Source organism: Salvelinus sp. IW2-2015, linkage group LG11, assembly GCF_002910315.2.
Source record: "Salvelinus sp. IW2-2015 linkage group LG11, ASM291031v2, whole genome shotgun sequence".
NCBI lineage: Eukaryota > Metazoa > Chordata > Actinopteri > Salmoniformes > Salmonidae > Salvelinus > Salvelinus sp. IW2-2015.
Window position 1 is genome coordinate 37416209 of NC_036851.1, and position 16016 is coordinate 37432224.

Here is a 16016-nt window from a genome sequence, read left to right on the forward strand (position 1 = left end):
TGCTATTGTTTCTTGGCCCAAGCAAATCTCTTATTATTGGTGTCCTTTAGTAGTGGTTTCTTTGCAGCAATTCGAGGCCTGATTCACGCGGTCTCCTCTGAACAGTTGATGTTGAGATGTATCTGTAACTTGAACATTTATTTGGGCTTAATGTCTGAGGCTGGTAACTCTAATGAACTTATCCTCTGCAGCAGAGGTAACTTTGGGCCTTCCTTTCCTGTGGCGGTCCTCATGAGAGCCAGTTTCATCGTAGCGCTTGATGGTTTTTGCGGCTGACCTTCATGTCTTAAAGTAATGATTGACTATCATTTTTATTTGCTTATTTGAGCCGTTCTTGCCAATATATGGACTTGGTATATTACCAAATAGGGCTGTCTTCTGTACACCACCCCTACCTTGTCACAACACAACTGCTTGGCTCAAACACATTAAGAAAGAAATTCCACAAATTAACTTTACAAGGCACACCTGTTAATTGAAATGCATTCCAATACCTCATGAAGCTGGTTGAGAGAATGCCAAAAGTGTGCAAAGCTGTCAAGGCAAAGGGTGGCTACTTTGAAGAATGTCAAATATAAAATATTTGATTTGTTTAACACTTTTTTGGTTACTGCATGATTCCATATGTGTTATTTCATAGTTTTGATGTCTTCACTATTATTCTACAATGTAGAAAATAGTAAAAATAAAGAAAAACCCTGCAGTGTGTCCAAACTTTTGACTGGTATTGTATATAYCATAAATATATTGTTGACATGTAAGTTCTGGTGTAACGGAATGTTTTGCCTTGTGTGGTAGGTTTTGACACTTATGTAGCTGTCATAACCAGACATAAAATAACACATTATGACACAACAGGTCAACATATGTCTCATGACAGTTATGACCATATTATAAAAGGTTATGACAAGTTATGTAAGCTGTTATGACGTGTCATAATGTGTTATGACACTGGGTTTCAAGTAAAGTGTTACCAAAGTGTACTACTTGGAACCCAAAAGGGTTTGCCTATGGGGACAGCTGATGAACCCTTTTTGATAAGAGTGTATCTATCTAGCCCTCCCTCTCCTCGTGGCTAGCTTACAAACAATATGCAGTCTGTCCCTCTTCCCCTTCTCCCAATCTATAGTGCTGCATTATATAGATCCCATCACCAGCCTTACCACACGCACACAAACATGCACYCAAAGAGACATACACATACACACACAGAGGGCTCCATAATCAGATCCATGCTGGAAACAGAAATCCCTCAAGCATAATTCACCAGCGAACAGTTGCTGACGAAGCAAACGAAGGCATAATGGGGTGTTGCCTTTCTCCAACACCAGTAGGAGTGGGGGAGCTGTGTGTGTGTCTGGTGTGCATGCACAGCACATTCTCCAGTGTTAAATGTAACAATGTTCCAGTGTCTTTATGGTTCCACTCTTTTCAGTGTTAAAATAACACATTGCTTATCATAAAGCAGGGGTCCAATCAAAAGGAAACTGTGTAGAAATGATAATGGACCTACATTCATACAGTTTCTTGACTGTGTCCAGCTCACTAATAAATCGCCCAAATTAAAGTAGACAGTCAGGGAGCATCAAAAATGGCAAAAAACGATGGATAGGGGACGATTTATTTAAATTTTTGACGGTGAGGAAATACAATACATTTTCAATGTGGCCTTACGGACCTCATTGACAACCGAACACGGCCCTAGGGAAAAAATGAGTTGCCATTACTGGTGTAAAGCTTTATTTGCATATCTCAGGTTGCCTTTCGAGTTAATTGTAGAGTTACCACTCGTGACTGTATTTGTTAGTGACAAAGACATGCTTGTTGCATTCGTTCATTTTCAGTCCTGTGACCTTTATCAAGTGAGAGCCCAATTAAACCTCAAGCATCTAAACTGGAATAACCATTTCAGTAACAGATATAATAAACCCAAGTAACAGATTAGATTCATTTAGAAAATCTGTTATTTAATAAAGTAGCATAGGATGAATTCATCGATGTACATGCAAAAACATAGATATTGAAACAAACATTCTCAAAAACAATTTGCAATAGAAGTCCTGTATGGCTCTGTTGGTAGGGCATGGTGCTTGAAACACCAGGGTTGTGGGTTTGGTTCCCATGGAGGACCAGTATGAAAATGTATGAACTCACTCTGGATAAGAGTGTCTGCTAAAATATAAATGTGAGCATGATGGGTGTGGTTTTCGGTTCAACACTCGTTATTCAAACACTAGGGTTATTCTACACCACTGCACACACATTTTTGTCTGTTGGCTGCGGGTTTGTGATTGCTCGTTTCAGAGTTAGAGGTTCATTTCAATGTTCTCTGCTCTCTCTTACCTCACTTTGACATCTCCCTGTGCGTACGATGAAGGTCATTTAATCAGCTGCCACTTGAGATTGGGGGGAAAATTTCAGTGGAAGAGAGAGAAAGAGTTCATCCGTGCGGGTAAATATTCATGATCACACATCAGAGCAGCTGAGCGAGGAGTGTGAGAAACAGCATTATTTTTGAACCAGTCAGTGACATTGTTACACTGCATCATTGTATCACTATCAGATTCCCGCTCCACCAACAGAACAGATATTTTCACCCTGTGGTGTCATAGCACTAACAAGCAACCACATCTTCTTTCATTGAATACCTCTAGATGCAGTATTGAGGTTTGGCACTTAAGTGCTTAACTATTTACAGTATTTTAGAGGTGTCAAGTGCAGCAGAAGCATCCTCTACTTTCAACCATTCAGGAAATCTTTACTTATTGTAAACATGTATATTTGTTTCTTTATCTGCATATGTGTATGAAACATATTGTCCATTCGGAATCACTCTTTTCACAACAAATGTGAAATCTTACAGAAGCCTTGCGATTCTCTGTTGAAATGATATTCTCTCCCAGTCTCTGACTGTAGCTAACCCAGACATTCTCTCTCTCTCTTTCTAGCACACACACACATATTCTGTGGTGGTGGTGAAGGCACTTCTTACGCCCCCGAGAGAGCAGAGACTGTAAAGACTGCCAGCCTATCTTCCATGTGATTCACACAGAAACAATGGCTGATGAGAGCTGAACATAATGTAAACAAAAGCTCATCATTTTTGCTGCCAGGCTATTGTCAATGTGAACCCACTGGCTGTCAGGGTCCATCCTCTTAATAATAGCAGCTAGGAACCAGGGAGTGGGAACTGTACATTTCAGCATTGTGGTCATGCCATAGATGAAATGCCAAATTATTTTATACAACTTTACTGTTGGGGATAATAAATAATGCGTCTTATGAATATGCTTTTCCCCACTCAGTCCTCAATTTGAAACCCAGGTTATTGTAGACATGAACCCCCTCACCATAGCAGGTAGGCAGTAGGCTGTGAGCTGTGCGGACTATGCATCGACGGAATAATAAAACAAAAAAATAAACTCTAAATTGTTGCATTGTGAAAATGTCACAGATGAAATGCCAACAGTACTTCGAGTCTAAAATATTAAAACAAAATGTAAATTATGCCTCCCACTCTCAATTTGTGATCCAAAATATTCAAAACCAAAGTTCTGTCAAATGTATTTGAAGTAGGCTATATTTGTGCATATTTGTATGTCCAAATACATTAGTACTGAGTGTACACTTATTTGTTACAAAAATTGTATGGGCCCTGGTAAATAGTAGCACACTATATAGGGAATAGGGTGCCATTTGGGACACATTCTGCGTGTTATCTGCTCCATATGAATAATATTAACGCTGACCACTTCTATCCATAGTGCCTGTAACTGTTCAGCAGCACCCAAGCAGCCCTGTGAGAGGAGCTGAGAAACTAAATTGTTACTGTGGTACTGTAGAGACACAGCACTGGAGACTAATCGCCTTTAATAATACCCAACCAGCAGTCTCATTGTTTGTTATTAAGTTACAGTAATGCTCAAAGAATATAACCGCGTCACTACAGCTCAAAGCTTAGATAATGAATCTGTCACCTTGGTGTGATTATCATCACATTTGTGATGCTTGGTTGCGTGACAATAATTGTCATCTGTATTTTTTATTTTTGCCATGTCATTGCTGACACTGGCATTGACTGGTTCATTGGCTACAAAGATGACTCATATGCATGCAGCCTTCTGTGGCAACCTCTTCAGTAAGGCAAACGATCATCCAAGTAGATCAGATGGCAAATGTTAAAATGATTTGTTGGTTAACATGAGAAAGAGCCATCCATCTCATCTCTATGCGTGAGTACATGGCAGGCAACAGCACATTCACATTTTCTGCTTCCGACTGCGTTTACATTGCCCGACAATTTCTGCTAATTATGTCTAATTGTGCTTTCATTAAATAAACTCCAGGTGGTGTATGTGTCGTCTAATGGCACAAACTCATTCAGAACGCCTTTCTGTTGACAAAAAATGCCATTCACTCCATCACCATCAGAAAGGCTAAATTATGTGTTTTATGTGGATGGATGTGTTTGATGCAGAGTAGCTTGCCTTTGGCTTATCGTGGCTAAACGACCAAACACACACACACACACTAACGACTGTTACTCAGAGAGCCATTTAACCAGGTCAAGCGGCTGTCATGATGTGGCCTTGAAGCTTCTATTCAGTTGCATGCTTTACTGAAACTCACGACACATATTACTCTGTGTGTGTTTCATGCAGCACTTGAAAGTTCTATTCAGTTCCATGCTTTACTGAACTGGAACTCATAATGAGCCACATTACAGAATGGAAAGCAGACACGAAGCAGAAAGAAAAAAAAATACATGAATTGGCTCTAACAGCCTTCTTAGAAATACATATTCCTGCACATCTCCAATAGGCACGAGGAATAGAGACATGTACATCTATGCATTACCATAGATATGTCTGCTGGACTGTGCCACGCATAGCACAGTTAGGTCACTTGGTTGTGCAGCCCAGCCTCAGTGTGTCGTATCATGGCAGGCTGGTGCGATGGGGCCGTTGGTCATACATACTGTACCAGTGTACTAGTCTACCAGTACAAGGTACCAGTGTACTCAACCTGCTCTGAGTCACTCTGAGCAACTTGTACCACATTCCCCTGGTTATCACCTGATTGTGCAGCCCAGCCTCATTACATTGTATTGGGAGAGCCAGGAAGGCTGGTGCAGGGGGGCCACAGGTCACACTACCAGTCTAGTCAGCCTGCTCCGAGTCACTCCCARATTTCTGCAGTGCTTCCTGTTACCTTGTATCTGGGACAGAAATAGTCCTTCCCCCGCTCTCTTGTTATGTGACTTCAACAAATTACTTAAATCCCACGAGATAAGAGCTAAAACTGATGGCCTCTGAATCTTAACCAATCCCTGAAAACCTCTCATCACATCTTCTCCAACCAGCCCTGAGGCATCTAGTGCTGAGCAGCGAGCAGCATCTTCTGTTTGGGGAGAACTCAGTCATCGATCTAAATGGATATGCACCATTTCACCGTTGTTTCAAATAATAACACAGCATATCAATCTGGATTATAGGATAATCATCGAGAGAGAACAGTGGAGAACGCGGCGCTGCCATGGGTTGGTTCTTATGAGGGTTGTCTCCCCAAATGGTACCTTTGTCCCTACATAGTGCACTACTTTTGACCAGATGCTTATGTACACAAACAAATCGCAAAAGATGATAGGTAAGTGCAAAAATGTAACTTCAGCCTGTGGTCCCTGGCCTTAAAATCAAGCATGAGAGGTTGTGTTTTTGCATCTGTCATACTGAACACTGTGGTAAAAAGGACTATTGCTCCTGTCAAATTGAACACTGTGGTAAAAAGGCCTGTTGCTCCTGTCAAATTGAACACGGTGGTAAAAAGGCCTATTGCTCCTGTCAAATTGAACACTGTGGTAAAAAGGCCTGTTGCTCCTGTCAAATTGAACACAGTGGTAAAAAGGGCTATTGCTCKTGTCATATTGAACACTGTGGTAAAAAGGTCTATAGTGTCAGTGGTCAGCAGAAAAATAGCTATTCTGCTGCTTGTGAGCAGTGGTGTTTTCACTGATGTGACAAGATGGTAAATGGCATAGGGATATTTAGTATGCTGAAATGGCCCGCCTCTGATCGCTCTGTTTGTGTGCATCCGTGTATGTGTGTGTGTGCGTACATGAACGCATGATTTTAAGCATGTGTGTCTGTGTTCCAATCCAGACAAATGGTAAATCAATCTGACCAGTTTAGCTCTTTGCTACAACCAAGTGGCCCTGACCTGAAGACATATCATGGAGAAGCACCACAATATGCTATTCCTAAAACACAGCAACACAGTTTCCTGTTATCAATGCAAAAAAAAAGCCAAAGGGCAAAAAACAGAACACAATTGATTATATTTATAATTTGGCAGCTTCCTTTGTCTGCAGCGCTTAGTGCCAAGTGGGATATGTTCAGAGAGATTGCCCACCATACCAACCCACAGCACTGTGTCCTTGTGCTGCAAGCAGATTCATTCCTGACCCTCCACCAGTGGCTCTACTCTGCTCCGCCGCCAGGTTACACAGGAAAACTAGGTTAGCCATCTTCAAAGGATGAGCAGGGAAGAAACTAAAGCAACTATGGGAAGATTCAGAGGGGATGTGCTTTATCTCAGCGCGAGACAAACGAACAAATTAAGGATTGGAGAGAGAGCTATTTGGCTTTAAACAGACAGTATATCGTGGCAGACTATCTATCCACCGTGACTGAGAAAAAAAACGGAGATAAACACTGACTGTGTACAGACTCAGTAAGCACAGCCTGGCCATAGAAACCAGCCGTCATAGACAAATCTCAGAGGACAGGTTGTGCTCACTCTGCCCTGAGACAGAGCTGCATTTTCTTCAACACTGCCAGAACTGTACAGATTTATGGGCAATATTCTTTCCCAAAATTTAAAACAAATACAATTTTGAAACCAAAACAGAAAGGGATTAGCACATTAGCTGCTAAATATGTAGCTTTTTACCACACTCGTAGGAACAAGCAGTGGAACGACAAACCAGAGCAATAACAATGCTAACTGTGTCCATCACCATTTCATTATTGTCCTAGTTAATTTGTTACTGTAGTGTCCCATTAATTGTTACTACTCATTGAGTATTATTTGTCCTATTATCTATCTGCGTCATCATTGATTTGATGCGTGTCTATATGTTTGCTTTGGCAATGTATGTGGTAACACTTTCCATGCCAATAAAGCCATTTGAGAGAGAGAGCGAGACTCATGCCTCTGAATTTACAAGACTGATCAATCTATCACTTCACATTGTAACTCAGTCTCCATTCACAATCTGCCATTATACTTCAGTTGAAGGAAAAACACATCAGTTCAAAGCTTCCTGAGGATATGCCGTTGGGATAGCAACCATTAAAGCTGCAATTTGTAACTTTTTAGGAGACTCAGCCAAATTCACATGGAAATGTGTTATAGATCTATAATTTTAATTGAAAGCAAGTCTAAGAAGTGGTAGATCTGTTATGTGCTCTATTTTTATCCCTCCCGTTCTGAAGTTTTCTTTTGCGTCTCTTACTTTTGGGTTTGTGCACCAGCTTCAAACCACAGAAAACACTATTTTTGGTTATGGAAAATATATTTCACAGCTGTTTAGATGGTACAATGATTGTCTACACTATTCTTGCCAGTTGTCACAAACTGAAATGAGGTGAAGTACTAGAATTTGATCTACCAGGAAATGGCAGAATGATTTCTGCGCAGTGCATCTTTAAAATGTTATACAACATAAATGACAAAGAAAATGAAGCCGTTTCAACAATTCATTGGTTTCTGAGGGCCACGTGCATTAAATCGAAATGGGATCGAATGAGACCATTCACTTAAGTGTGGTTGCTAATGCATTAAATTATGAGGAAATGTAAATGTATCTGAGCTCTGTCTCCGAATGCTTCCTGTGATCAGACTTTTAATCAAGCTCCTGGAAGAAGAATATATTAGCACTGCTATCTGCTCTCTAAGTCTCAGCATTCTCAGAGTGTTGTACAAGTGAAGCAGCGCTGCGGGTAGGTGAGTTATGTCCGACAAGCACACTGGTGTCCACCATTGTCCTCTAGCAATCTCAACATGTCACTCCTCATAGGAAGGAGATCGAAGCGCTGGCTCTCTAGGCGCCAGACTGTAAGATAGCACAAGCACAAACCCAAAGCTGGTAAATCACAGGCCTATCTCCCTCTTGAAAATAAGTGTCAGGTGCATGTTATTTTATATTATTTCACCAAATGGAAACCTGATGAAGGCTGTTTCAGACAAAATACAAGAACAGGAAGAGCCTGTTTGAAAGTAAAACAGGCCTTCTAGTCAAGGTGTAAAACCTGGGCCCATATCCACAAATTGTCTCAGAGTAAGAGTGCTGATGGAGGATCAGTTCGACCATGCATTATAATCTAAAAGGAAAACCTGATCTTAAGTCAGCACTCCTACATTGTTATTGATTATTGCATTGTTGGGTTTTGAGTTTGCAAGAAAGGCATCTCACTGTACTTGTGCATGTGACATTAAAACTTGAAATGCTTGAAAAATAGAGTTGGTCTTTAAAACCTGGTGTGATTCTATAAACCCATATTGATCTGTGACCTTGCTACTGTGTGAGAGTAAGAAGACAGAAGACTTTCCACTAGCTGTACAGATGCAGGCCTAGCCTAAACAGCAACAAATGTTGCACTGTTCTTGGCCTTGATAGTTTTGCCTGCCGGGTAAACAGTCTGCAATTACATCAGTCTCTGGTTGTGATGACATCATAATGATGTCATTGTCACCAGTCAGTTTTGCCCACTGGGAAAGTAGTGGTCTTTTTAAACAGTGATGTACACACACATTGATGCGTCAGAAATAGCAGCCTATGGACCCTAGTCAAAAGCAGTGCAGGGAATAGGGAACCATTTCGGATGCAATCATATTTCACAGTGATGCGTACACACACCCTCCCTCTACTAACGCCTGCTCTTACCTGGCAGGCGTTGTAGAGCAGCTGGTGCTCAAATTTCTTGATACCCAGAATGTTCTGGAACATCTCGTAGAGCTGGTCTTTGCTGAGGATGAGCTCTGAGGCGGCGCTGGCCGTCATGCGCTGCTGAGCTTTGCGTGGGTCCTCGTCACCGCGGTAGATGGTGTCGAACTTAGCCATCCAGGAGCTGAGCACTGTCTCCTTACTCAGGCCGTCGATCTCAGGCAGGCTGCGGACACGCTTCTCAATGTGCCTCTTGAACACCTCCCTGCAGTCATTGGCTGAGAAGCCCCCACTCTGGACCATCTTGGCAACGCGGTCGCTCTTCAGGAACACCTGCGGTCACAGAGAGACATGTTGGAAAGGATAGATATGTACACTGTTGAAAATATCCAGAAGAAATACAAAACTGAGTGTCACGATCATCGTAAGGATTGGACCAAAATGCAGCGTAGTATATTTCCATCCTTTTTATTAGGAAGAGAAAACTCAAATAACAAAAAAGCGAACAAACGAAACGTGAAGCTCAGAGTAGTGCTCACAGGTAACTATACCTAGACAAGATCCCACAAAGGGGAAATGGCTGCCTACATATGATCCTCAGAGACAACAATAAACAGCTGCCTCTTATTGGGAATCATACCAGGCCAACATAGATATATAATTACCTAGATGACCCACCCTAGTCACACCCGAACCTAACCAACATAGAGAATAACAGGCTCTCTATGGTCAGGGCGTGACACTGAGGTTTAAATGCAAATATTATATTTATTCGGACAGATGCCCCAAAAATGTGCTCACCGCAATAATAAAAACAAGTCAAAAGATAAAATGTTTTGTTGACTTAATCAATCATCAGTGTGATAAAGGGCACCCACACCTGGCTCACATACATTTTGATTACATCACATAATCAAACCTAGGTAAATGAAAGTAGAGCATCTGAAGTTATAATGCCACAGAGAGAAAGAGAGCAATGTGATGTCAATGACTATCATGTAACAGAGTAGAAACAGAAAGGGTGAAACTGCTGTTGCAGCTACAGATAATAATAGGTGTACATTTCATTTATATAGTGCTTTTCATTACAAAGAATACCAAAGCACGAAAAGTGCCGATATAAAAMAAAAACATATTCCCATGTTTGTACCTGAAGGCACTTGGAATGCAAACAGCAGACAATGGAGGTATGAAAAGACATTATCCAGGTCTGCTGAGATAATATCATTTATAATAACATAACTGAAATATTTACACTGCTACTGTAAGAGGCTATCTAACTACCGCAAATAAACTATGAATCTCCTTGTATATTTTATTTCACATATTGTTGAGTAGACTATACCCACTGAAGACACACTGGCTGAATCAACATTGTTTCTAAGTAATTTCAAGGATTAATTTGAACTTTGAAGGATAACAATTACTTTGAACCAACATTGAATTGCCTGCTGTGCCAAGTGGGTATTGTGATTACATATGGGTACCATCCAAAATAAAGGAAACACCAACATAAAGTGTCTTAACAAGGCGTTGGGTCACCACTAGCTGCCAGAATAGCTTCAATGAGTAAATTCATAGATTCTACAAGTGTCTGGAACTATTGGAGGGATGTGACACCATTCTTCCATGAGAAATTGTTGATGGTGGTGGAAAACGCTGTCTTGGGCACCACTCCAGAATCTCCCATAGGTGTTCATTTGGGTTGAGATCTGGTGACTGAGACACACACATGCACATACAACACTTTAAATGCCCCTATGCTCCTTTGAGACCACCCTTTAAAATTCACAGATCCCTTAATTTAGCCACGGCAGCCAAAATAATGACGACTGGGAATTTTTATACATGACCCTAAGCATGATGGAATGTTAATTGCTTAATTAAATCAGGTACCACATCTGTGTGGAAGCACCTACTTTCAAAATATACTGAACAAGCATACAGTTGAAGTCTGAAGTATACATACACCTTAGCCAAATACATTTATACTCAGTTTTTCACAATTCCTGACATTAAATCCTAGTAAAAATTCCCTCTTAGGTCAGTTAGGATCACCACTTTATTTTAAGAATGTGAAATGTCAAAATAACAGGGGAGAGAATGATTTATTTCAGCTATTATTTCGTTCATCACATTCCCAGTGGGTCAGAAGTTTACATGCACTCAATTAGTATTTGGTTGCCTTTAAATTGTTTAACTTGGGTCGAACACTTCGGGTAGTGTTCCACAAGCTTCCCACAATAAGTTGGGTGAATTTTGGCCCATTCKTCCTGACAGAGCTGGTGTAATTGAGTCAGGTTTGTAGGCCTCCTTGCTCACACACTTTTTCAGGTCTGCCCACAATTTTTTATAGGATTGAGATCAGGGCTTTGTGATGGCCACTCCAATACCTTGACATTGTTGTCCTTAAGCCATTTTGCCACAACTTTGGAAGTATGCTTGGGGTCATTGTCCATTTGGAAGACAAATTAAAGACCAAGCTTTTACTTCCTGACTGATGTCTTGAGATGTTGCTTCAATATATACACATAATTTTCCTGCCTCATGATGCCATCTATTTTGTGAGGTGCACCAGTCCCTCCTGCAGCAAAGCACCCCCACAACATGATACTGCCACCCCCGTGCTTCACGGTCGGGATGGTGTTCTTCGGCTTCCAAGCCTCACCCTTTTTCCTCCAAACATAACAATTGTCATTATGGCCAAACAGTTCTATTTTTGTTTCATCAGACCAGAAGACATTTCTCCAAAAAGTACGATCTTTGTCCCCATGTGCAGTTTCAAACCGTAGTCTGGCATTTTTATGGCGGTTTTGGAGCAGTGGCTTCTTCCTTGCTGAGCGGCCTTTCAAGGTATGTCGATATAGGACTTGTTTAACTGTGGATATAGATACTTTTGTACCTGTTTCCTCCAGCATCTTCACAAGGTCGTTTGCTGTTGTTCTGGGATTGATTTGCACTTTTCACACAAAAGTAGGTTCATCTCTAGGAGACAGAACTCGTCTCCTTCCTGAGCGGTATGACAGCTATGTGGTCCCATGGTGTTTATACTTGCGTACTGTTGTTTGTACAGTTGAACGTGGTACCTTCAGGCGTTTGGAAATTGCTCCCAAGATGAACCAAACTTGTGGAGGTCTACAATTTGTTTTCTGAGGTGTTGGCTGATTTCTTTTGATTTTCCCATGARGTCAAGCAAAGAGGCACTGAGCTTGAAGCTAGGCCTTGAAATACATCCACAGGTACACCTCCAAATCACTCAAAGTATGTAAATTAGCTTATCAGAAGCTTCTAAAGCCATGACATCATTTTCTGGAATTTTCCAAGCTGTTTAAAGGCACAGTCAACCTAGTGTATGTAAACTTCTGACTCACTGGAATTGTGACACAGTGAATTATAAGTGAAATAATCTGTCTGTAAACAATTGTTGGGAAAATGACTTGTGCCATGCACAAAGTAGATGTCCTAACCGACTTGCAAAAACTATAGTTTGTTAACAAGAAATTTGTGATGGTTGAAAAACGAGTTTTAATGACTCCAACCTAAGTGTATGTAAACTTCTGACTTCAACTGTATGAACGCAACATTCAACAATTTCAAGGATTTTACTGAGTTCCAGTTTATATAAGGAAATCAGTCAATTGAAATAAATAAATTAGGCCCTAAGTTATGGATTTCACATAACTGGGAATACAGATATGCATCTGTTGGTGACAGATAAACTTTAAAGAAGGTAGGGGCGAGGATCAGAAAACCAGTCAGTATCTGGTGCGACTACAATTTGCCTCATGCAGAGCGACACATCTCCTTCGCATAGAGTTGATCAGGCTGTTGATTGTGGCCTGTGGAATATTGTCCTACTCCTCTTCAATGGCTGTACGAAGTTGCTCGATATTGGTGGGAACTGGAACACGCTGTCGTACACGTCGATCCAGAGCATCCAAAACGTGCTCAATGGGTGACATGTCTGGTAAGTATGCAGGCCATYGAAGAACTGGGACATTTTCCAGCTTCCAGGAACTGTGTACAGATCTTTGCGAAATGGGGCCGTGCATTGTCATGCTGAAACATGAGGTGATGGCGGCGGATGAATGGCACGACAATGGGCCTCAGGATCTCGTCACGGTATCTCTGTGCATAAAATAGTTCATCGATAAAAGGCAATTGTGTTCATTGTCCGTAGCTTATGCCCATATCATGACCCACCGCCACCATGGGGCACTCTGTTCACAACGTTGACATCAGCAAACCGCTCGCCCACACAACGCCATACACGCTGTCTGCCATCTGCCCGGTACAGTTGAAACTGAGATTCATCTGTGAAGAGCACACTTCTCCAGCGTGCCAGTGGCTATTGAAGGTGAGCATTTGCCCACTGAAGTCTGTTACGATGTCGAACTGGAGTCAGGTCAAGACCCTGGTGAGGACGACAAGCACGCACATGAGCTTTCCTGAAACAGTTTCTGACAGTTTGTGCAGAAATTCTTCGGTTGTGCAAATCCACAGTTTCATTGGCTGTTTGGGTGGCTGGTCTCAGACGATCTCTCAGGTGAAGAAGCCAAATGTGTAGGTCCTGGGCTGGCGTGATTACACGAAATCTGCGTTTGTGAGGCCGATTGGACGTACTGCCAAATTCTCTAAAACGATGTTGGAAGCGTCTTATGGTAGAGAAATTAACATTACATTCCCTGGCAACAGCTCTGGTGGACATTCCTGTAATCAGCATGCCAATTGCAAGCAGCCTCAACATTTTTGACATCTCTGGCATTTAGAGTCACCTTTTATTGTGTCCATTACAAGGTGGACCTGTGTAATGATCAGCTTCTTGATATGCCACACCAAGTGGATGGATTATCTTTGCAAATGAGAAATGCTCACTAACAGGGATGTAAACAAATATGTGCAAAAGATTTGAGAAAACTAACCTCTTTGTAAGTATGGAACATTTCTGGGATTTATGTTTTTGTTCAGTGTACTTTGTATCCCTCATATACTGAAGTCAAGTGTTTCCTTTATTTTGGCAGTTACATGTATGATTAAGAGGAATCTCATATAATTATAAAATCTTTCAAATGCGTTTCACAATCTTTCACATTTGCTTCAGCCCGCATGGAGTGCCAGATGGGCAGGGTTTGTAATTTTACGACTATTCCTTTGGTTCCATTACGCCAGGCAAACTCAATCAAGCCCAGCTAAAGTATTTCAAATTATCTCAAATAGTATTTAAACCTAGGTTTGCTGTTGACCATAACATTTAAGACTCCACACACATTTTGTTCATCATTGTGGATCCATTGTACAGAAGAACAAAAGTTGGGGCCATCCTGTGTGTCTGTGTCTGTGACTGCAACCACTCTGACTCTCAGGCTGCAGATGAATACGAGCCAATGGAAGTTAGCCATCCATGCAGGACAACAAAAAAAGGAAAGGCCAGTGTCTGACTGCAATACCACACCACAATAGTGGTGGAATACTGACCGATGCAGTGTAACTAGATGTTAGCTCTCTGCTCTACAGTGATATACTGGAGTAATATAACCATAGCCATAACAGTAGAGACAGAAAGATAGGTGATATAGAATATTGGGGAGTAATGTTGATGGCCACTGGATGGAAATCCACTCCAGACTCTCTCTCTCCTGGTCTACTGTACTTCTAGTCTTGAATTAATCAGACTGAAAGCTATTCTTTCTCATTTACTGTGTGTGTGTGTGTGTTTGTGGTGTGTGTGTGTGTGTGTTGTGTGTGTGTGTGTGTGTGTGTGTGTGTGTGTGTGTGGTGTGTGTGTGTGTGTGTGGTGTGTGTGTGTGTGTGTGTGTGTGTGTGTGTGTGTGTATAGAGTAGAGTAAATGTCTATCTGAGGACCCTGCATGTACTAGAGATAACTGCCAGATGGACTTTCTCTCCTACAGGGTCCAAACCAACCTTACTTTATAGAGCAGCTAGGCTAGTAAAATACTGATTGATGTTGTTTCCCACAGTCAGTCTGAAATCTGGCATATATACTTTGCCTGCTCTCTCTTTAAACCCCTTTTCTCTCCTGTGAAAGGACGGGGAGAGTGATGGGGCTCTAAATTACTATCGGGTTCCTATCCAGGCAGACGGCAGCCATTTTACAGAGAGCTACTCTACCTGTGGAGAACTCACCCTCACAATCACAGCTGAGACAAATGGTCCTTGCTATCCGGTGTCCTTGGGACATCTCGACTCTGACATTACCCCATTAAAGTTGACATTTCAAATAGTTTAGGTTAGGGTTAAGGTTAGGATTAGGATTTAGGGTAGGGATGTCCCAAGGATATCGGATAGCACTAACAGAAGACAAACCACTGCTGGAGAAGTGAATCATCTCAATGAAATGGCGTGGCGGTGGTATTCTTTCGTCATTATCTGTCAGGAATGGAACATGGACAAGCAGGCTTTGTACATCATAAGAACAACATCTAAAAGCCCTACATCATCACAGTGTCATTATTTTTTTAACCTCCGTCTTTCATATTGGCAGTGGTGGTTGTTCTTCCTGTCTCTTGTTTCCTGTCAGTTTCATTAATATCCTCTCTTAGTATAGTGAAGCCAACAGAACACTGGCTGTATCCTGATAGTGAACTGTGTCTGTGGCTGTGTCTGAACCTGTGTATGTATATGTATGTACTGTATGTATGTCATGCCGTCCCTAGGAGGGGTGCGTCACTTGAGTGGGTTGAGTCACTGACGTGATCTTCCTGTCTGGGTTGGCGCCCCCCCTTGGTTTGTGCCGTGGCGGAGATCTTTGTGGGCTATATTCGGCCTTGTCTCAGGATGGTAAGTTGGTGGTTGAAGATTTCCCTCTAGTAGTGTGGGGGCTGTGCTTTGGAAAATTGGGTGGGGTTAAATCCTTCCTGTTTGGCCCTGTCCGGGGGTATCATCGGATGGGGCCACAGTGTCTCCTGACCCCTCCTGTCTCAGCCTCCAGTATTTATGCCGCGGTAGTTAATGTGTCGGGGGGCTAGGGTCAGTTTGTTATATCTGGAGGACTTCTCCTGTCTTATCCGGTGTCCTGTCTTATTTTTTTCACTGAATCAGGGACAGCGAACAC

At 41.8% G+C, this 16016-nt stretch overlaps 1 pseudogene; it reads right to left on the bottom strand.

Moving 5' to 3' along the window:
• LOC111970320 (calcium-dependent secretion activator 1-like) overlaps window positions 1–16016 on the bottom strand; it is a 157710-nt pseudogene that overhangs the window by 79218 nt on the left and 62476 nt on the right.